This window comes from Vanessa atalanta, chromosome 30 (assembly GCF_905147765.1).
Source record: "Vanessa atalanta chromosome 30, ilVanAtal1.2, whole genome shotgun sequence".
In the NCBI taxonomy this organism is placed as follows: domain Eukaryota; kingdom Metazoa; phylum Arthropoda; class Insecta; order Lepidoptera; family Nymphalidae; genus Vanessa; species Vanessa atalanta.
In genome coordinates this window covers 5,214,400-5,238,553 of record NC_061900.1, presented here as the reverse complement: position 1 = coordinate 5,238,553, position 24,154 = coordinate 5,214,400, and the positions used below count along the sequence as shown (strand labels likewise).

At 38.3% G+C, this 24,154-nt stretch overlaps 2 long non-coding RNA genes across 2 annotated transcripts; both read left to right on the top strand.

The window, feature by feature from the left end:
- Window positions 1-2,057: 2,057 nt before the first annotated feature.
- Window positions 2,058-3,776, top strand: LOC125075330. Its single transcript, XR_007120199.1, has 3 exons — window positions 2,058-2,226; window positions 2,729-2,805; window positions 3,408-3,776. It is a non-coding gene; the product is annotated as an uncharacterized LOC125075330 (long non-coding RNA).
- Window positions 3,777-12,414: 8,638 nt separating this feature from the next.
- Window positions 12,415-14,807, top strand: LOC125075325. Its single transcript, XR_007120194.1, has 3 exons — window positions 12,415-12,583; window positions 13,086-13,162; window positions 13,804-14,807. It is a non-coding gene; the product is annotated as an uncharacterized LOC125075325 (long non-coding RNA).
- The last annotated feature ends 9,347 nt before the right edge of the window (window positions 14,808-24,154 follow it).

Sequence of the window (24,154 nt, the reverse complement as noted above, 5' to 3'; positions counted from 1 at the left end):
ATTTGTGCTAAAATTGTTTTTTAATTTCGCCGCCATATTTAATTCTGGTAAAAATACTCTCACGTGTGTTATTTGGTTCCAACTGTATCAATGTATCGCAATTTAAAATAAATTAACAAAACATTGACTGCCATTAATTGCAATAATAATTTTGTAACATGTATCTAAATTTTTTCTAAAGAAATGTAATGTTCTGTCTCGCTCTAACGCAAGAAACGGACGCGAGACGACGCTATTTATTTATAAATTTAATTAAGATACTTTAATGTAAGCAACTCTGTTATTGTTTCAAAGAGAAAATGATACGCTTTGATGGTTACATTTAAATTTTTAAATTCAACGATAGAACGAGACAGATATACTATTATTTCCAATTCGCTTGTTTAAATCCAAAATGTAACGGTTTTTGAAAGACTATCTAAATCGTTAGTTTTATTTGATGTAAATAACGTTTATATGTTGGAGTTGTGTTGGTTTGAAAGTCCCGAATTTTCGGTCGAATGTTGTTAAACAAATTACAATATTTATTCACAAGCTGGGTTTTATTTTTGAGCAAAGATTTGGAAGAATAAATTGGGAAAGAATGCATTCAATGATGAAAACCAAAGTATTTTAACTTTTGCGTTATTTTATTTTTTTATGTCATTGACCAGGAGGCTCACCTGATGGAAAGTGGCTACCACCGCCCACGGACATCTGCGACATCGGGGGGCTTGCAGGTGCGTTGCCGGCCTTTGAGGAAGGAGTACGCTCTTTTCTTGAAGGTTCCCAAGTCGTATCGGTCCGGAAAAACCTCGCACAACCACTATGTGGAAAGCTGGTTCCACAGAGTGGTTGTCCGAGGCAGAAAATGTCTTAAAAATCGCGCTGTTGTGGAATTTCTTACATCAAGGTGGTGCGGGTGGAACTTGGAATTTTGACGAAATTACCGAAGCTGAAAACAGTTCCTGGGAACATTCTCCCGATTCTTCGACCCCAAAACAATAGCCTGGTCCCCTAAATACTGCATTTAGAGTGCCTTACCCGCAAGGCCTTAACATAAAAAGTTAAATAAAACCACGGTTAATTCATAATATTTTATTTCGTAGCTGAACTGTTTAGGACTAAACTAGCACCATGTAACCTGCACAGTCGCTGTACATACGCCATACATACGTCTAGACAATCATACGCTAAAACTAATGAAAAGATCATTCCCTTACAATTTTTAAATGAGTTCATTAAAAAGCAATAAATTGCAATAATTAATATAATAAAATGATAATTATCCGCTGCGGCATAACACGAAAAGGGTTGGGGATGTTTATGTAAATAACGTTTTGATGCGTGTGTCTAACTAAACTAAACGAATTTTACGAGGCCGCTGTTTGTTTAATGCAAATTATATTTAAAAAGTATATTTTATATTACGTAATGAATAGTCTGTCTGTTATAATGTAAGTGAATGAGCTTTTCGTATCTTGTACTAACACAGTTAATTTTAATAATCGTGATACACTCCGCTACCTATGCCTTGTATTGAAAGAAACGAGTATTTTTTTATATATACAAAGCTACGATTTCTTCAAAACACATACGAGTACATAAACGGGAAAATAGGGGTACTTTAAACGCAAACATTAAATTATACTCTATTCTAACCATGAGAGGAGAAAAGTCAAATAAACGACATTTGACAGCAAATTGACGCGACACCATCGGTCGAGAGCTCGATTGATCTGTGATATTCGCTGTGGATATCACAGATCAATCGTGTGTTCGTTGTGTACGTGGTATCGCAATGAGCTACGAGCACACGCGCGCGGCAGGCGGCGGCAGGCAGGTCACTCAGTGTACTGTCGCATGTGGCGCGTGGCGTCGGGCAGACTTCGCGGGCGTGCGCAGCCGCGCCTCCCCCAGCCCCTCCGCGCTGGCGGCCGCCGGCGCCGCGCCCCCCGCGCCCGCCGCGCCCGCCGCGCGCGCCCGCGGTGAGTGTCGCTTCTGTGTGCTTCCACTTCAGAGCAGCGTTTCAGAATGGAAGAGTTCACTTTGTGATATTTTTGTACGTGCGATTCCAGTGACCGCAACGAGTGGCTCGGACGGCAGGCGCGGGTGCTCGGTCGCGGGACCGAGTGGGGTCGGGCCGGGCTCCACGCTGAGCGCGGCCCGGAGCAGCGCGAGTCGCAGCCCGAGTCCGAGGCGGAGTCCCTACCCCTTGTACACGCTGTACGCGCAGCGGGACTACAGGTCTTGACGTGCAGTACTTTTAATTTTATGTTACGATTTTTTGTGAATATGATTGCGTTAAGAGTGTGGTACTTACGCTTTTCTCCGATACATGAAGGGGGAAAATTAATCAAACTTTAGACTTGCAAGACGTGTTAAGTGCGAGCGTCGCTCGGCGCGGGAGTCACTAGATACCTGTACTGTATACTGATACTGTACCCGATACAGAGGGAACACACTAAATATGGAATTTTAATTTTGATATTTTTCAGCAAATATGTACTAGAATTAAAAAAGTCAACTTTTACCGGGTTCCTTAACCTCTACTTAATAATATAAAATGGATTTTAAAAACCAGTCAAATAGCTTATTATGTGTGTTTCTACCACTGAAAACTTTTCTAGAATTGGTTCCGTCCTTGTAATATTAATAGAGATAAGTCCCGTCCACCAATCGCGAGGGCGCCGCGCCCTATTGTGTGTATTAGTGAGTAAACCCTAATGGTGCCCGTTGTGTATTCCAGCCGGTCGGAGAGCTACGGGCGGTCGGGCCGGAGCCGCGGACACAGCCCCGCGTACGCGTGACCACCGACCTCGCACGGTGAGACATACATATTACCGGCACTTTACCTGGGGACACAACACCTCAGCTCTCGAGGTTGGTGACACGTGTCTATGGGCGGTGGTGACCACTTATCGAGTGCCCTGACCGCGTCCTAATTTATTAAAAAATAATAATATTAATAAGTAACGACTAGACAATCTCGCTGTTAATAGTGATCAACGGGCTTTGAGTGTAGAGGTTGTTTATGGATTAGTTAAATAATGCTATCTCTTTCGCACGTCAAATCGTTGATAACGGTAAGAGTTACCAATGTTAACAGGTCTACGCTTATAAACAAGGCCGTGATTAAGTTTTTTTTATATGACAGGTGGGCACTGCTGTCCGGCAGATGTGCCTCCTGATTGTAAGTGGTCACCACCGCCCATAGACAATGGCCCTTCCCTTGTGCCTGTGGATACTATGTCTTACTAAACCTTCAAAACGGAACAAAACAGTACAGAGTATTAGTGTTTGGCGGTAGAGTATCTGATGAGTCGGTGGTACCTATCTAGACGGGCACAAAGTCCTACCAACAAGTAAATAAGTTTCTACAGTTAAAGACGAGGCCATAAATAATGATTTATAATTGCTTTCCACAGATGGAGTCTAACAGGACAGACTGACCGATCGGTGTACGGAGCTGTCCCGCGCCACTCGTAGCGTTACGTCAATGATCTCACCGTCGCGTGTTGGTGCGTGAGCGGCACCATCAACACCAGCGACGACAACAACGAATACTCGATATCGTCGTAGGTTAACGAACAATCGACGGATCAGTGCCTACAAGCTAACGGAGGAGTTTTAGCTAACTTTTCTGGAACTTTGGGTGTACAGTGGAGAGTGTATTCAGTGGACATATGTTGGGGTAACTGCTTGTTGTAAGCTTTTATTTAACTGAGTTAAAAGCACTTACATATTGGTGTAGGTCTAATGACAGTGCATCCAACGGCCAAACATACACGTGATATTTGATGTGTATGAACTTGTGTTATATAGGGTGTTTTTAAATTAATTCATTTACAGTTTGAGTCATTTGAAATTATAATACCTATGAAATATTTTGGTTTCTGTTCGAAGAATTGCACTTATAGTTGGTAGTTAAGCCGAGCGGTTACGACGTTGAAGCCCCATGTGTGGTAGAGTTTAATAGTCTGAACCAATGGACTATCTAACACCAAAATGAACTAAGAAGCCCTATCAAAGCGCCACTTACCGCGTGTAAATTGGACCATCCATGGAGTCGCTCAAAACATAAAACATTTTATCGAAACAGTTCAGTCGTCCAGTCCCTATTAGAAAACCCGTGACAATCGCTCCGAGAACTATTATAAAAGATTTATGATATCGGTAAACACGTTACCAACTCATGGCGTGGCTCATAGGGATTCATTTGTTATATATAGACAGGCCCTCGCTCGGGTGTCCCTTCTCCTTCAATAAATATTTTTAGACCTTCTAAGGTGCCTCACCGGCTGGCTGTTAGCACTTGCTGGATCAAGACGCGCCTGCGTTACGTTTAGTGTTAACAAATTGAGTCTATCTCACGTTACAATAACTCAGAAGTTTACGTGCGTACGCGTTGGTTTTCCACTGTTAAAACAGGAAATTAATTAAAAGTTAGTTTCAAGGTTATTCGAAATTCCCTTGAATGATGTCAGGTGTTAAGATATATTTTATTATCTTTACATATTTTATAACTAGTTGAACCTGCGACTTTAACCGCGTGCCATTTATAAAACAAAATACATACAAACTATCTCCATACAAAGTTTCATCTATATCGGTTCATCAGTTGAAGCGTGAAGAGGTGACGGACAGACTTTCGCATTTCTGATAGTAGTATAGATATCGATTCGTCGGTACGTGTATGTGCCAGTGACTGGCAAAAGGGCTGGACCCGTTTTGATGATTTTTGTGTGCGTTTGATCGTCTGGGACGATTAGATTAGACCCAATGTATACACATTTAACGTTTGGACTAATTTTGATTCTATTTAAGTCTAAATAGTATTCATTCAAGTGGATTCTTATAAGAGTCAACTGTTACACGGTCCACAAGTCCTATAAGTAGATTCTACTGCAAAGAACCGTCAAGAGACTACAGTAATCAGTTACCCCAACATTGTATATGTCAGAGAACTATGAATGTTATCACTTAAATTTGGAGCCGAAACCAATACAGGCCGGAATCGAAACTGCCGTCATAATATTAATGTCGACCACTTAAGAGATATGATTTTTATGTATAAATGTATTCGCCATTTTTTTCTGTGTGTTTATTTTTAACCGACTTCAAAGACTTGTAAATAAATAGTGTTGGAACGAAGTTGCTTCCGCTATACGAAACGAAAACGATAAATTTCTTATTAAAATATTCCGTGTGGATTAAAACGTTGACAAAAATTATTATATAAAGTCATATTGATGACTTTTCTGGTCGAGTAGCGTGTACACCGGTCTTCTTGGGTACGCCACTCCGAGGTGCCGGGTTCGATTCCCGGCCGAGTCGATGTAGAAAAAGTTCATTAGTTTTCTATGGTGTCTTAGGTGTTTGTGGTGCCGTCGTTACTTCTGATTTTCCATCACATGAGTGGTTTAGCTAACATTGGGATTAGAGTAGTGTATGTGATGTTGTCCAATATTTATTATTATATACAATTGAGAGAGAAAGTCGCCCGAGGGGGGGGGGGGGTGGCTTCATTACTAAAATCTCCACCAGCTCGCTCCACTTAAGCCGCGAAAAAGAACTTCGTTCCAAATGAAGCTGTCCAACAGCAACGATATCGTGGTGGGACCACTCGGACTCCGCACGCAACTCAATATGAAAATTAACCTTAAAATCGTTTCGGACGCTCAGACGAACTGAAGACCAGCTTATGTTGAAGTCGGTTGGGAATACAATACACGAACATTACGAGGCATCCGTATCTTCATTGCAAACGATATTTCTCCGCAACGTTTTCGTACGTAACGCTCGCGGGCAACTTTTTCGAGTTTTATTTCTTACTGATGGTTCTCTTACGTTTTAGTAAAGACGAGTTAGTGGCGACGGACGGACGGACGGACGGACGGACGGACGGACGCGATGTTAAGTTATAAATATTGTAAATAAAGTGTATACTTGTGAAATTGTATGATAACGTAAGCTAAGCGATTGTAATCCTTAATTATATATAAACTAAGATTCATTATTGAATAATTGTTGACTTGTTCCGTTGATCAGTTCGAGTATCGTAAAACCCGCATTTAAAATAAATTGTAATAAATACTTTTTTATGAAACGTTTTTTGTTTTTACGTTTGAGAGTTGAACTGCTCGTCGATATTCCAGGGGTCGGTCTGGATGGCGTCTTTGTTGGTGGGGTTTCATTATTAAAACATGGTCGTCATCGTAAAAGTTCAGACATTCATTTTAATTAAATCTTTTATATATTCTAATCTTAAGAGAATTCCAGCAATATAATAATTTTGACACTGAAGATAGAGCTTGATTCATCTGTGATATTCGCTATGGATTTGCGAAAATGGCGTTTTGAACGTCGACGGAACTGTTATCGGAGTTATGAAATAAGTAGTTAGGTTCAGATATATTAATCATAAACTCTCAGTAGTGCACAATGTAGCCGAGTTATTAGCGAATCGCATGAAGTACGTAAATCCTTCTTCTAAAATGTCAAAGGGTGACATGCTGTAGACAACAATAACAATGATGATATTTGAAGCTATCAAAACATTTTCACAAGTGTTTCGAAATTGTTACAGACGAATTGTTATCGACCTTAATTAGGACTCCTCATAAACTTAGCGACAGTCACCAATATAAGGAGTGGAGGTAAACTGACCTTAGATATACATAATGCTATAATACACGACAAACAGACATGACTGAAATATCTTTATAATACACTTGAACACTAGTGTGATTAAATTTTACAATCGAAAATCCAACTTCGCTGACGTTCAAAACTTACGCGTCTTCGCGAATCCACAATAGTAAACTAGTGTCTATAGAATACCCCACCGCTGATTAAAGGGCTCCTCTCCCTTTTGAGGAAGTTTGGAGCTGATCAAACGAGGATTGGGGGATGCACATGTGGCAGAATTTCATTGAAATTAGACACATTCATTTTTCGAAGATTCTTAACGATGTTTGAACTGTAAACGCAAATATAGCTCGTGAATATTCAGCGGTGCTTTCTGGGTTCGAACACGCAATCACCGGTTAAGATGCACGCTTTCCAACCACTGGGTCATCTCGGCTTAATAATGAATCTATAATTCATAGCAAATATCATAGACTATCCAAGACCTCGACAAGTCATGTCAAAGTTATTCTCCACCCTCTCGGGGTTTGAATACTATTGCTTTGTCTATTATGAAAAGTCTGAGTCATTTATTTAACAAATACAATTAAACAATTCTTCATTTAAACGCTAACAGAAATTTCTCTTCGAAAATGAATCTTCTATCAACTGATATAAGACTGATTTTTAAATCGACACTTATTTCTGAAACTAATAAATACTTACGTATCGAAGCTTCCATCTCGCACCATCTTGGAAGATCTCTATGAGTGGGAGAGAGACAGCAAATGACAGTTGCCTATGAGTACTGCACACAAAAAAACCAAAGGTTTTTTTAATTGTATGAAAATATCCAAATTCTTGCAAGCAGTGCGAAGCTGTGATTGGTTACATATAATTAAGGATGTTATATCGCGTGACGGTTACAGTTTTTGTAACTTGTAATGTTACATGTTAATTTAATTTATTAAGTTTGACTCAAAAAACAAATTACAGTATATTTTGAAATGTGAATTATGTTATTTAATTGAAAACTAAAATTTAAGGCTTTAGTTGGACACGTTGTTTAGGCGGTGTTTAGTGTACCGTCTGTATTAAGATTTTGCTATCGTTTGACTAATAATCCATACTAATATTGTAAATACGAAATTAACTCTGTCTGTCTGTTGTTATTGCAAACTACTGAATCGAATTTGATGAAATTTGGTAGGTATTAAGCGAGCTTAAACTTCAAGAACAGCTGAAGACCAGAAGAAGCCGAAGATCTTTAGCAAAATATAGCGGGTTCAGCGTTAGCGCTGCTTGTACTTTATCGTGCTTTTGAAGTGTAAAAATCTACCATTTAAATTAAAACGGTGCAGTGGAATTCGCTCCAAATGTAACTAATCACCCATTAAACAACGTTACACTTAAAGACCTAAATCTGTATACAAGCAATAAACTATGTAAATATATTTTAGGATATTTTTTTATTCTTAAGATTATTATATTTAGGTAAATGGACTGCCTATATAAATTTGCACTGTAAGGGTATGAACACTTGAGGTATCCCTAGCGCCTACACTGGCTTACTGACGATTTAAACTGAAACCAAGAAATACAAAAAGTGATGAGTTTATTTCAATCACAAGAGGATGAAACCTAAATAAACGACATTTGACCTTGAATTGACGCGACGTCATTGGTCGAGAGCTCAATTAATCGTTGAAAATAGACACATGCAAGTTTCCTCACGATGTTTTTCCTTCACCGCCTTTTGAATCCGAAATCATCGGTTAAGATGCACGCGTTCTAGCCACTGGACCATCTCGGCTCAAATTCCAATTAACTCCTTAAGTATTGTCACTTAAATTTTACTTACAAAGTTTCGATAATAACTTAGTTGAACCACAAAACGCATTTTTTCACGAATCCATAGTAAATATCTCTGATTATTTAGATGATGATGTCATGTCAATTCAGGACAAAGTTGTTCATTGATCAACTCCTGCCATTGGATTGGACTACGGACTGTCGGGTGTGAGTATAGACAGCGATAATGTGCGAGTGAGAGGCGAATAGAAGCGACGCCATTGTCGTTTCTACATCCACACGGATAGTATACATTATTTAATGTCAATGTTTCAAAAACTGTAACACATTTATTTAAGTAACTATTTATTATCTTGTAACATAACGTAAGCTAGCGAACGGTAGCCGCGACCAATCTACGGAGATCTATTTATAATATGTACATATATGATGTGATTTAATATGGAGAGAGTGGGGGGGAACACGGGCTGGACGTATGCATTATTCTTAATAAATAAAATTTAATTTTTAACAATAAAATATTCATAACTAAAGTTTTTTTGTAAGTCTGTCTTTCAATACCAAAATGAATGCTTTATATATAACCTTATTCCACCTGCGCGAAACCGGCGTTAGGTAAAGTTTTAATAAAGTTCCACTAAACACTCATAAATATAAATATAAAAGATACTGTCTATGATCTATTGTTTTATCTGGAATTTGTAAAAAAACATAGACCTAGGTAAACCCACTGTTCCCAAACGTTAATTCAAATTGAGAAATTACATTTAATTCTCTCGTATTGATTGATATTTTCTTATAAAATTGTTTAATTTTGAGTTAAGTTTAAAGCTGTCTTTGAAGAAATTTAAAGTGATATATCTTAAGTAAATTATACCAGTTTGCTATGAGACCCCTACGAGAGTGACAAGGGGAGGGGGTTGTCACATTAAGCTCAGAGCATTGTTTCAATTTACAAGACTATTATTATTAAAAAAAATCAGTTTCAGTTTTCTGTGAAATAAAACTGTTTGATCTATGCAAAGTCTTAGGGGTTGATCATCCATCAAGACTTTGAGAGAGATGTCAGCATAAACAGCCTATGAACTTCCTTGGAATTCAAGCTTAAGCGTTCTTAATTTCATCAAATCAGCGGTTTGGACGTGAGAGCTAGACAGACAGAGTTACTTTCGCGTTTATAATATTAGTATAGATTCCAATATAAGCAGAAGTAAAGATAACCTTAAATTTTCATATTCCATTCAATATCCTAATAGTTTTTGCTATATTGTGCACAAGGAACCGTTCATAATCAATGTATATTTATTTAAATACAACAAACACTATTCCAAACAACTAATTAATTAACAAAAGCTTTACTTTAATAGTTCCGATAAAACTCTTTGGACATTCAAAACGCCAGCTTTTCGAACCCATAATGGACACCATAGATCATTCAAGGACCAATGATAACGCGTCAAATTGCTGTCAAAATTGTTTATTTACACAACTCTTGTGATTGGAATTGGCTTTAGTCGTGACCGACAGGCGTCGGAGCGCGTTCTCTTAGTCCGAATTTTATGTAATATTTTGGAGTACAGTTTAAGCTAACCGGAAAACAACCAGTGGATCACACTTAAAGGGGTTTATTTTCATGAGCGATTGAGCTGCAATTTCCTTTAACTTTTCTTGACAATGTAATTATTAGGATTTAATAAGATTTGTTTTTAAAAAGTTGTAATATTTTTTTTATGTATCGGTTTTGAAGGGATAACTTGTTACGGGAGGGTGAACGCTTCGTTACGTAACGCGTTACGGTGCCAGTCTGTGCGGCAGAGCCATCTCACTTACTCTAACAGCGCTAACAGCGTCCGTATTTCGGACAGTTAAAGGTATTATTTCTGACGGGCGTCCCGAGACGCACAAATATTTTTTTTCCTATATAATGTTACTATGTATTTGTGCTAAAATTGTTTTTTAATTTCGCCGCCATATTTAATTCTGGTAAAAATACTCTCACGTGTGTTATTTGGTTCCAACTGTATCAATGTATCGCAATTTAAAATAAATTAACAAAACATTGACTGCCATTAATTGCAATAATAATTTTGTAACATGTATCTAAATTTTTTCTAAAGAAATGTAATGTTCTGTCTCGCTCTAACGCAAGAAACGGACGCGAGACGACGCTATTTATTTATAAATTTAATTAAGATACTTTAATGTAAGCAACTCTGTTATTGTTTCAAAGAGAAAATGATACGCTTTGATGGTTACATTTAAATTTTTAAATTCAACGATAGAACGAGACAGATATACTATTATTTCCAATTCGCTTGTTTAAATCCAAAATGTAACGGTTTTTGAAAGACTATCTAAATCGTTAGTTTTATTTGATGTAAATAACGTTTATATGTTGGAGTTGTGTTGGTTTGAAAGTCCCGAATTTTCGGTCGAATGTTGTTAAACAAATTACAATATTTATTCACAAGCTGGGTTTTATTTTTGAGCAAAGATTTGGAAGAATAAATTGGGAAAGAATGCATTCAATGATGAAAACCAAAGTATTTTAACTTTTGCGTTATTTTATTTTTTTATGTCATTGACCAGGAGGCTCACCTGATGGAAAGTGGCTACCACCGCCCACGGACATCTGCGACATCGGGGGGCTTGCAGGTGCGTTGCCGGCCTTTGAGGAAGGAGTACGCTCTTTTCTTGAAGGTTCCCAAGTCGTATCGGTCCGGAAAAACCTCGCACAACCACTATGTGGAAAGCTGGTTCCACAGAGTGGTTGTCCGAGGCAGAAAATGTCTTAAAAATCGCGCTGTTGTGGAATTTCTTACATCAAGGTGGTGCGGGTGGAACTTGGAATTTTGACGAAATTACCGAAGCTGAAAACAGTTCCTGGGAACATTCTCCCGATTCTTCGACCCCAAAACAATAGCCTGGTCCCCTAAATACTGCATTTAGAGTGCCTTACCCGCAAGGCCTTAACATAAAAAGTTAAATAAAACCACGGTTAATTCATAATATTTTATTTCGTAGCTGAACTGTTTAGGACTAAACTAGCACCATGTAACCTGCACAGTCGCTGTACATACGCCATACATACGTCTAGACAATCATACGCTAAAACTAATGAAAAGATCATTCCCTTACAATTTTTAAATGAGTTCATTAAAAAGCAATAAATTGCAATAATTAATATAATAAAATGATAATTATCCGCTGCGGCATAACACGAAAAGGGTTGGGGATGTTTATGTAAATAACGTTTTGATGCGTGTGTCTAACTAAACTAAACGAATTTTACGAGGCCGCTGTTTGTTTAATGCAAATTATATTTAAAAAGTATATTTTATATTACGTAATGAATAGTCTGTCTGTTATAATGTAAGTGAATGAGCTTTTCGTATCTTGTACTAACACAGTTAATTTTAATAATCGTGATACACTCCGCTACCTATGCCTTGTATTGAAAGAAACGAGTATTTTTTTATATATACAAAGCTACGATTTCTTCAAAACACATACGAGTACATAAACGGGAAAATAGGGGTACTTTAAACGCAAACATTAAATTATACTCTATTCTAACCATGAGAGGAGAAAAGTCAAATAAACGACATTTGACAGCAAATTGACGCGACACCATCGGTCGAGAGCTCGATTGATCTGTGATATTCGCTGTGGATATCACAGATCAATCGTGTGTTCGTTGTGTACGTGGTATCGCAATGAGCTACGAGCACACGCGCGCGGCAGGCGGCGGCAGGCAGGTCACTCAGTGTACTGTCGCATGTGGCGCGTGGCGTCCGGCAGACTTCGCGGGCGTGCGCAGCCGCGCCTCCCCCAGCCCCTCCGCGCTGGCGGCCGCCGGCGCCGCGCCCCCCGCGCCCGCCGCGCCCGCCGCGCGCGCCCGCGGTGAGTGTCGCTTCTGTGTGCTTCCACTTCAGAGCAGCGTTTCAGAATGGAAGAGTTCACTTTGTGATATTTTTGTACGTGCGATTCCAGTGACCGCAACGAGTGGCTCGGACGGCAGGCGCGGGTGCTCGGTCGCGGGACCGAGTGGGGTCGGGCCGGGCTCCACGCTGAGCGCGGCCCGGAGCAGCGCGAGTCGCAGCCCGAGTCCGAGGCGGAGTCCCTACCCCTTGTACACGCTGTACGCGCAGCGGGACTACAGGTCTTGACGTGCAGTACTTTTAATTTTATGTTACGATTTTTTGTGAATATGATTGCGTTAAGAGTGTGGTACTTACGCTTTTCTCCGATACATGAAGGGGGAAAATTAATCAAACTTTAGACTTGCAAGACGTGTTAAGTGCGAGCGTCGCTCGGCGCGGGAGTCACTAGATACCTGTACTGTATACTGATACTGTACCCGATACAGAGGGAACACACTAAATATGGAATTTTAATTTTGATATTTTTCAGCAAATATGTACTAGAATTAAAAAAGTCAACTTTTACCGGGTTCCTTAACCTCTACTTAATAATATAAAATGGATTTTAAAAACCAGTCAAATAGCTTATTATGTGTGTTTCTACCACTGAAAACTTTTTTAGAATTGGTTCCGTCCTTGTAATATTAATAGAGATAAGTCCCGTCCACCAATCGCGAGGGCGCCGCGCCCTATTGTGTGTATTAGTGAGTAAACCCTAATGGTGCCCGTTGTGTATTCCAGCCGGTCGGAGAGCTACGGGCGGTCGGGCCGGAGCCGCGGACACAGCCCCGCGTACGCGTGACCACCGACCTCGCACGGTGAGACATACATATTACCGGCACTTTACCTGGGGACACAACACCTCAGCTCTCGAGGTTGGTGACACGTGTCTATGGGCGGTGGTGACCGCTTATCGAGTGCCCTGATCGAGTCCTAATTTATTAAAAAATAATAATATTAATAAGTGACCACTAGACAATCTCGCTGTTAATAATGATCAACGGGCTTTGAGTGTAGAGGTTGTTTATGGATTAGTTAAATAATGCTATCTCTTTCGCACGTCAAATCGTTGATAACGGTAAGAGTTATCAATGTTAATATCTCTACATTTATAAACAAGGCCGTGATTAAGTTATTTTATATGACGTAGGTAGGCGGACTGGCAGATGTGCCTCCTGATTGTAAGTGGTCACCATCGCCCATAGACAATGGCGGTGTGAGAAATGTCCCATACGTACCCAATGCGTCACCAACCTCGGGAACTAAAATGTTATGTCCCTTGTGCCTGTAGTTACACTGGCTCACTCACCCTTCAAACCGGAATAAAACAATACTGGGTACCTGCCCAGACGGGCTTGCACAAAGCCCTATCACCAAGTAAATAAATCCCACCACTGTGCTAAGATGATGGGGGGGGGGCGTCTACAGTTAAATAATGATTTATAATTGCTTTCCACAGATGGAGTCTAACAGGACAGACTGACCGATCGGTGTACGGAGCTGTCCCGCGCCACTCGTAGCGTTACGTCAATGATCTCACCGTCGCGTGTTGGTGCGTGAGCGGCACCATCAACACCAGCGACGACAACAACGAATACTCGATATCGTCGTAGGTTAACGAACAATCGACGGATCAGTGCCTACAAGCTAACGGAGGAGTTTTAGCTAACTTTTCTGGAACTTTGGGTGTACAGTGGAGAGTGTATTCAGTGGACATATGTTGGGGTAACTGTTTGTTGCAAGCTTTTATTTGACGCGTTGATTTTCCACTGTTAAAACAGGAAATTAATTAAAAGTTAGTTTCAAGGTTATTCGAAATTCCCCTGAATGATGTCAGGTGTTAAGATATATTTTATTATCTTTACATATTTTGTAACTAGTTGACGTGTATGTGCCAGTGACTGGCAAAAGGGCTGGACCCGTTTTGATGATTTTTGTGTGCGTTTGATCGTCTGGGACGATTAGATTAGACCCAATGTATACACATTTAACGTTTGAGGACTAATTTTGATTCTATTTAAGTCTAAATAGTATTCATTCAAGTGGATTCTTATAAGAGTCAACTGTTACACGGGCCACAAGTTCTGTAAGTAGATTCTACTGCAAAGAACCGTCAAGAAACTACAGTAATCAGTTACCCCAACATTGTATATGTCAGAGAACTATGAATGTTATCACTTAAATTTGGAGCCGAAACCAATACAGGCCGGAATCGAAACTGCCGTCATAATATTAATGTCGACCACTTAAGAGATATGATTTTTATGTATAAATGTATTCGCCATTTTTTTCTGTGTGTTTATTTTTAACCGACTTCAAAGACTTGTAAATAAATAGTGTTGGAACGAAGTTGCTTCCGCTATACGAAACGAAAACGATAAATTTCTTATTAAAATATTCCGTGTGGATTAAAACGTTAACAAAAAATGCGTTTTGAATATTATATAAAATCATATTGATGACTTTTCTGGTCGAGTAGCGTGTACACCGGTCTTCTTGGGTACGCCACTCCGAGGTGCCGGGTTCGATTCCCGGCCGAGTCGATGTAGAAAAAGTTCATTAGTTTTCTATGGTGTCTCGGGTCTCGGTGTTTGTGGTGCCGTCGTTACTTCTGATTTTCCATCACATGAGTGGTTTAGCTAACATTGGGATTAGAGTAGTGTATGTGATGTTGTCCAATATTTATTATTATATACAATTGAGAGAGAGAGTCGCCCGAGGGGGGGGGGGGGCTTCATTACTAAAATCTCCACCAGCTCGCTCCACTTAAGCCGCGAAAAAGAACTTCGTTCCAAATGAAGCTGTCCAACAGCAACGATATTGTGGTGGGACCACTCGGACTCCGCACGCAACTCAATATGAAAATTAACCTTAAAATCGTTTCGGACGCTCAGACGAACTGAAGACCAGCTTATGTTGAAGTCGGTTGGGAATACAATACACGAACATTACGAGGCATCCGTATCTTCATTTCAAACGATATTTCTCCGCAACGTTTTCGTACGTAACGCTCGCGGGCAACTTTTTCGAGTTTTATTTCTTACTGATGGTTCTCTTACGTTTTAGTAAAGACGAGTTAGTGGCGACGGACGGACGGAGGACGGACGGACGGACGGACGCGATGTTAAGTTATAAATATTGTAAATAAAGTGTATACTTGTGAAATTGTATGATAACGTAAGCTAAGCGATTGTAATCCTTAATTATATATAAACTAAGATTCATTATTGAATAATTGTTGACTTGTTCCGTTGATCAATTCGAGTATCGTAAAACCCGCATTTAAAATAAATTGTAATAAATACTTTTTTATGAAACGTTTTTTGTTTTTACGTTTGAGAGTTGAACTGCTCGTCGATATTCCAGGGGTCGGTGTGGATGGCGTCTTTGTTGGTGGGGTTTCATTATTAAAACATGGTCGTCATCGTAAAAGTTCAGACATTCATTTTAATTAAATCTTTTATATATTCTAATCTTAAGAGAATTCCAGCAATATAATAATTTTGACACTGAAGATAGAGCTTGATTCATCTGTGATATTCGCTATGGATTTGCGAAAATGGCGTTTTGAACGTCGACGGAACTGTTATCGGAGTTATGAAATAAGTAGTTAGGTTCAGATATATTAATCATAAACTCTCAGTAGTGCACAATGTAGCCGAGTTATTAGCGAATCGCATGAAGTACGTAAATCCTTCTTCTAAAATGTCAAAGGGTGACATGCTGTAGACAACAATAACAATGATGATATTTGAAGCTATCAAAACATTTTCACAAGTGTTACGAAATTGTTATAGACGAATTGTTATCGACCTTAATTAGGACTCCTCATAAACTTAGCGACAGTCACCAATATAAGGAGTGGAGGTAAACTGACCTTAGATATACATAATGCTATAATACACGACAAACAGACATGACTGAAATATCTTTATAATACACTTGAACACTAGTGTGATTAAATTTTACAATCGAAAATCCAACTTCGCTGACGTTCAAAACTTACGCGTCTTCGCGAATTCACAATAGTAAACTAGTGACTATAGAATACCCCACCGCTGATTAAAGGGCTCCTCTCCCTTTTGAGGAAGTTTGGAGCTGATCAAACGAGGATTGGGGGATGCACATGTGGCAGAATTTGAATAATGCATACGTCCAGCCCGTGTTCCCCCCCACTCTCTCCATTATTAAATCACATCATATATGTACATATTATAAATAGATCTCCGTAGATTGGTCGCGGCTACCGTTCGCTAGCTTACGTTATGTTACAAGATAATAAATAGTTACTTAAATAAATGTGTTACAGTTTTTGTAACATTGACATTAAATAATGCATCTGCACGCGTTCTAACCACTGGGCCATCTCGGCTCAAATTCCAATTAACTCCTTAAGTATTGTCACTTAAATTTTACTTACAAAGTTTCGATAATAACTTAGTTGAACCACAAAACGCATTTTTTCACGAATCCATAGTAAATATCTCTGATTATTTAGATCCCGATGACGTCATGTCAATTCAGGACAAAGTTGTTCATTGATCAACTCCTGCCATTGGATTGGACTACGGACTGTCGGGTGTGAGTATAGACAGCGATAATGTGCGAGTGAGAGGCGAATAGAAGCGACGCCATTGTCGTTTCTACATCCACACGGATAGTATACATTATTTAATGTCAATGTTACAAAAACTGTAACACATTTATTTAAGTAACTATTTATTATCTTGTAACATAACGTAAGCTAGCGAACGGTAGCCGCGACCAATCTACGGAGATCTATTTATAATATGTACATATATGATGTGATTTAATATGGAGAGAGTGGGGGGGAACACGGGCTGGACGTATGCATTATTCTTAATAAATAAAATTTAATTTTTAACAATAAAATATTCATAACTAAAGTTTTTTTGTAAGTCTGTCTTTCAATACCAAAATGAATGCTTTATATATAACCTTATTCCACCTGCGCGAAACCGGCGTTAGGTAAAGTTTTAATAAAGTTCCACTACACACTAAAAGTAAAGTATTATTTTTAAATTATAATTGAAAATACTCATAAATATAAAGACACTGTCTATGATCTATTGTTTTATCTGGAATTTGTAAAAAAACATAGACCTAAACCCACTATTCCCAAACGTTAATTCAAATTGAGAAATTACATTTAATTCTCTCGTATTGATTGATATTTTCTTATAAAATTGTTTAATTTTGAGTTAAGTTTAAAGCTGTCTTTGAAGAAATTTAGTGATATATCTTAAGTAAATTATACCAGTTTGCTATGAGACCCCTACGAGAGTGACAAGGGGAGGGGGTTGTCACATTAAGCTCAGAGCATTGTTTCAATTTACAAGACTATTATTATTATTAAAAAAAAATCAGTTTCAGTTTTCTGTGAAATAAAACTGTTTGATCTATGCAAAGTCTTAGGGGTTGATCATCCATCAAGACTTTGAGAGAGATGTCAGCATAAACAGCCTATGAACTTCCTTGGAATTCAAGCTTAAGCGTTCTTAATTTCATCAAATCAGCGGTTTGGACGTGAGAGCTAGACAGACAGAGTTACTTTCGCGTTTATAATATTAGTATAGATTCCAATATAAGCAGAAGTAAAGATAACCTTAAATTTTCATATTCCATGCAATATCCTAATAGTTTTTGCTATATTGTGCACAAGGAACCGTTCATAATCAAAGTATATTTATTTAAATACAACAAACACTATTCCAAACAACTAATTAATTAACAAAAGCTTTACTTTCATAGTTCCGATAAAACTCTTTGGACATTCAAAACGCCAGCTTTTCGAACCCATAATGGACACCATAGATCATTCAAGGACCAATGATAATGCGTCAAATTGCTGTCAAAATTGTTTATTTACACAACTCTTGTGATTGGAATTGGCTTTAGTCGTGACCGACAGGCGTCGGAGCGCGTTCTCTTAGTCCGAATTTTATGTAATATTTTGGAGTACACTTTAAGCTAACCGGAAAACAACCAGTGGATCACACTTAAAGGGGTTTATTTTCATGAGCGACTGAGCTGCAATTTCCTTTAACTTTTCTTGACAATGTAATTATTAGGATTTAATAAGATCTGTTTTTAAAAAGTTGTTTTTTTTTTATGTATCGGTTTTGAAGGGATAACTTGTTATGGGAGGGTGAACAGCTTCGTTACGTAACGCGTTACGGCACCAGTCTGTGCGGCAGAGCCATCTCACTTACTCTAACAGCGCTAACAGCGTCCGTATTTCGGACAGTTAAAGGTATTATTTCTGACGGGCGTCCCGAGACGCATAAATATTTTTTTTCCTATATAATGTTACTATGTATTTGTGCTAAAATTGTTTTTTAATTTCGCCGCCATATTTAATTCTGGTAAAAATACTCTCACGTGTGTTATTTTGTTCCAACTGTATCAATGTATCGCAATTTAAAATAAATTAACAAAATATTGACTGCCATTAATTGCAATAATAATTTTGTAACATGTATCTAAATTTTTTCTAAAGAAATGTAATGTTCTGTCTCGCTCTAACGCAAGAAACGGACGCGAGACGACGCTATTTATTTATAAATTTAATTAAGATACTTTAATGTAAGCAACTCTGTTATTGTTTCAAAGAGAAAATGTTACGCTTTGATGGTTACATTTAAATTTTTAATTCAACGATAGAACGAGACAGATATACTATTATTTCCAATTCGCTTGTTTAAATCCAAAATGTAACAGTTTTTGAAAGACTATCTAAATCGTTAGTTTTATTTGATGTAAATAACGTTTATATGTTGGAGTTGTGTTGGTTTGTAAGTCCCGAATTTTCGGTCGAATGTTGTTAAACAAATTACAATATTTATTCACAAGCTGGGTTTTATTTTTGAGCAAAGATTTGGAAGAATAAATTGGAAAATAATGCATTCAATGATGAAAACCAAAGTATTTTAGCTTTTGCGTTATTTTATTTTTTTATGTCATTGACCAGGAGGCTCACCTGATGGAAAGTGGCCCACGGACATCTGCGACATCGGGGGGCTTGCAGGTGCGTTGCCGGCCTTTGAGGAAGGAGTACGCTCTTTTCTTGAAGGTTCCCAAGTCGTATCGGTTCGGAAAACCGCCGGCGAAAGCCGGTTCCACAGAGTGGTTGTGCGAGGCAGAAAATTTCTTAAAAATCGCGCTGTTGTGGAATTTCTTACATCTAGGTGGTGCGGGTGGAACTTGGAATTTTGACGAAATGTCCGAAGGTGAAAACAGTTCCTGGAAACATTCTCCCGATTCTTCGACCTCAAGACAGTAGCCCGGTCCCCTAAATACTGCATTAAAAGTGCCTTACCCGCAAGGCCTAAACAAAAAAAATTAAATAAAACCACGGTTAATTCATAATATTTTATTTCGTAGCTGAACTGTTTAGGACTAAACGAGCACCATGTAACCTGCACAGTCGCTGTACATACGCCATACATACGTCTAGACAATCATACGCTAAAACTAATGAAAAGATCATTCCCTTACAATTTTTAAATGAGTACATTAAAAAGCAATAAATTGCAATAGTTAATATAATAAAATGATAATTATCCGCTGCGGCATAACACGAAAAGGTTTGGGGATGTTTATGTAAATAACGTTTTGATGCGTGTGTCTAACTAAACTAAACGAATTTTACGAGGCCGCTGTTTGTTTAATGCAAATTAAATTAAAAAAATATATTTTATATTACGTAATGAATAGTCTGTCTGTTACAATGTAAGTGAATGAGCTTTTCGTATCTTGTACTAACACAGTTAATTTTAATAATCGTGATACACTCCGCTACCTATGCCTTGTATTGAAAGAAACGAGTATTTTTTTATATATACAAAGGTACGTTTTCTTCAAAACACATACGAGTACATAAACGGGAAAATAGGGGTACTGTAAACGCAAACATTAAATTATACTCTATTCTAACCATGAGAGGAGAAAAGTCAAATAAACGACATTTGACAGCAAATTGACGCGACATCATTGGTCGAGAGCTCGATTGATCTGTGATATTCACTGTGGATTTACAAAGAAATGGCGTTTAGAACGTCGACGAAACTGTTATCGGAATTTCGAAAAATAAATTAAAGTGGATATAAGTAGTTAAATGCAATAGTGTTGTATTATAAATAGAGATATATTAATCATAAACTCTCAGTAGTGCACAATATAACCGAGTTATAAGCGAATCGCTTGAAATACGTGAATCTAAGGTTTGTTTATCTTTATTCCTACTTTCATTTTAATAGGATATAGTGTTATCTATGACCTATATAATATTCCAATGACATGAGAACTATATATGAACATATACAGATTAATATATCTTTATTTATAAAACAGCACCAACACTCGACAAGATATTGACCACAGACAATTTAAATATCGACCAATGACGTCAATTCAAAGTCAAAATTGTTTTCCTGCACTCCTGTTATTGGAGGTTGTTGGGTAATTTACTCAACACGAGGATTAATGTCTTAAAATACAAGTGAGCAGCGGCCGAGTGTATCGCTAAAGCTAAGATCGAAATGCTTATAAGAAATTGAAGATTCAAGCGATTCGGAAAAAATATTCAAGAATATCATTGCGTGTACTGTATTATTAGTATTTTTGTATTTTTACATATTACAGATTTATATTTGGAACGAAGTACCTTTTCGCATGTAGTCCAGACAGTTGGGGGTTTGTTTAGGCCAATCTAAGTTAAAGATTCAAAGTTCAACCGCCATTACACTTTTACTGTAGTGTTTCGTTTATTCCAACGGAAGGACTAGTTGATATTTAACTGAAAGCTTTGTTAATAATTATTAAGTTAGTACGCTTGGATCTTTTAAACAGCGTAACGCATTTTAATGCGGTTTTCGTCAACAAACAGAGCGATTCAAGAGGAAGGTTTACGTGTATAACACGTGCATGTTATAGTCGAGACAAACCGAGGATTTTAACTTTCCTAGACAGAAAAAAATGATTTTTCTTAATATGTGTATTCTTATTTCTTGGTGGTAGGGCTTTGTGCAAGCCCGTCTGGGTCTGGGTACCACCCACTCATTAGATATTCTACTGCCAAATAACAGTACTCTGTATTATTGTGTTCCGGTTGGAAGGGTGAGTGAGCCAGTGTAATCACAGACAACACAGTGATGTAAGGAATGGTTAATATTTCTTACGGCGCCTTTGTCTATGGGCGGTGGCCAGCACTTACCATCAGGTGGCGCATATACTCGCCCGCCAACCAAAGCCATAAAAAAAAATGTCTGTGCTTCAATGTAACCTGTGTCAAGTCTCATGACGACATCTCCGCAACCATAAGCCTACCTTGAAATTCAGCATAGTAACTACTTTCGCTCAGTAGGAAATATTTTTTGGAAATTCCAACATTAAAGGGGAACCGAAAGGGGGGTCTTTATGATCTTTACGTATACATCGCAAAAGGAGCTCCGTTCCAGTCACACCTCTCGTTTGATATAATAACCCTATACATACACGAATAGGCTATTCGACGATGCGATAAATAAAGTGTCAATTATTGTAATCAGTATATATTATGAGTTTAAAAATGGTTATTTACTAACGAAAGTTGAACGTAACAATTCATTAATTCAAAATAAAGATGCATTTTTTTAAACGCTCCTGATCGGTCGGGTTTACGATGACATCACTTGCTCGTTAAGCTCGATTGCCTACTGTAAGTGGATTACACGTGCCACAGATTACAATACAGGCGTGTGACGTCACCGACCCCATTGCGGCGCCATATTGTCAAAGTAGCGTTTTCGCGCGCTATCTAAATATGGAATTTTTAATTTGACATCTTTCAGCAAATATGTACTAGAGTTACAAAAAAAAAAACAACTTTCACTGGGTTCCTTGACCTCTACTAAATAATATACAATGGATTTTAAGAACCAGTCAAATAGCCTATTGTTTAAAATAAAACAATTCAGTTAGAGACTAGTTAGTACCGTTAGTTTTGTTTGTTTTCACTTCTTGGCAGCGACGAACCTTAAAATTAATTTATTTACAACAAAACAGAAACACATTATAACCGTTTTCACATAAAAACGTTTCAACGTCTTCATAAAATTAATTAAAAATAATCCTTATCGTAAATGAATTAAAGTCAAATCCGAATTTATATTTCTCATATAATGTGATGTTATGTCAATTTTAATATTCTAAAAAGTATTCGTCGTCACATCGATTGGGTGTTTGATTATTGTGTCAAATGGATATATAGCATTAATAAGATAAAGATATCTTATATTTTAATAGCGTGAGACGATTTTTGTCGCAGCGATTATGGGACGGTAGTTGCACGTAAAGGATCGGTCATGGTCTCATTTCGAAGAGCTCCAGCCGTAGATGTGCAGAGGATTACAGAGGGTTCTTGATTGCAATTCACTAAATTGTTACTTGAATTAGTTTCAGAGAGCGGAAATAAGTTAATGGCCGAATAGAGGCGGCGCTGTGGTTGTATAAAAAAGAAACAGCGAACAGACGTCGTCAATTTGTAAAAATCTGTTTAATGTACGCGAATTTTCGCGTGCGCCCCACTAGTAAATGTTCAAAGGCTCAGACAATAACCTCCTTAAGCAGAACAAGAAAAGATTTTATGAGAGATCTCCTGGGGCACTTCGCTGATGACCCAAGACTTGACCGACATCTGCGGAAGATATTAGATTGAAACGAACTTCCTGCTTCCCAAGTTTTCATAACGTAAAATATTCAGTCACGTAATATTTAATACATGCCAACTTAATTGAAATAACCGTATACAACCGTACACTTGGTAGAAGTGAAACTTCTTTAAAACGTAGATCTCTTCTCGTTTCTGCTACGTCATATTGTTAGTCGCACCCAAAGGCTAAAGGCACCCTAATACTGAGACTTCGCTGTCTGTCCGTCCGGCTGTATCTCAATAACCGCGATAGTTAGACAGTTAGTTTTTCTGTTGCCGCTATAACAACCAATACTAAAAACAAAATAAAATAAATACTTAGTCCCATACAATAACTTGATATAAATAAACGGCCGAGATGGCCCAGTGGTTAGAACGCGTGCATCTTAACCGATGATTTCGGGTTCAAACCCAGGCTGGCACCACTGAATTTTCATGTGCTTAATTTGTGTTTATAATTCATCTCGTGCTCGGCGGTGAAGGAAAACATCGTGAGGAAACCTGCATGTGTCTAATTTCAACGAGATTCAGCCACATGTGTATTCCGCCAACCCGCATTGGAGCAGCGTGGTGGAATATGCTCCAAACCTTCTCCTCAAAGGGAGAGGAGGCCTTTATCCCAGCAGTGGGACATTTACGGGCTGCTTATATATGTTATGTATGTATGTAAATAAACGGCAACAGGTAGAAACTTGAAATTAAAATAAATAAAAAATAAACAATAATAACAATAGTACGGAACCCTTCGCGCGAGTCCGACTCTCGCGTGTGACGTGTGCCTTAACCGGACGCAACCAAACACCCAATAATATAACTAGGAGTACATATTTCGTTTAACCGAGCATCAACATGGACTTAACACCCGGGTTCTTTTATTAAGAGAACTGCAGACCTAAGGGACAACATCTCAGTTCCCGAGGTTGGCGCAATGGTCGTGAAACTATTTCTTTATAAGTAGCACTTAGGACGTGCAAATAGGCCGTTAGGTGGTAGGTGGTCACCGCCATAGAGTGGCGCTGTGAGAAAGATCAACGCCACCAACCTTAGAAGCTAAGATGTTGTGATAACTATACAATCAATATTTTTATATAAATAGGCC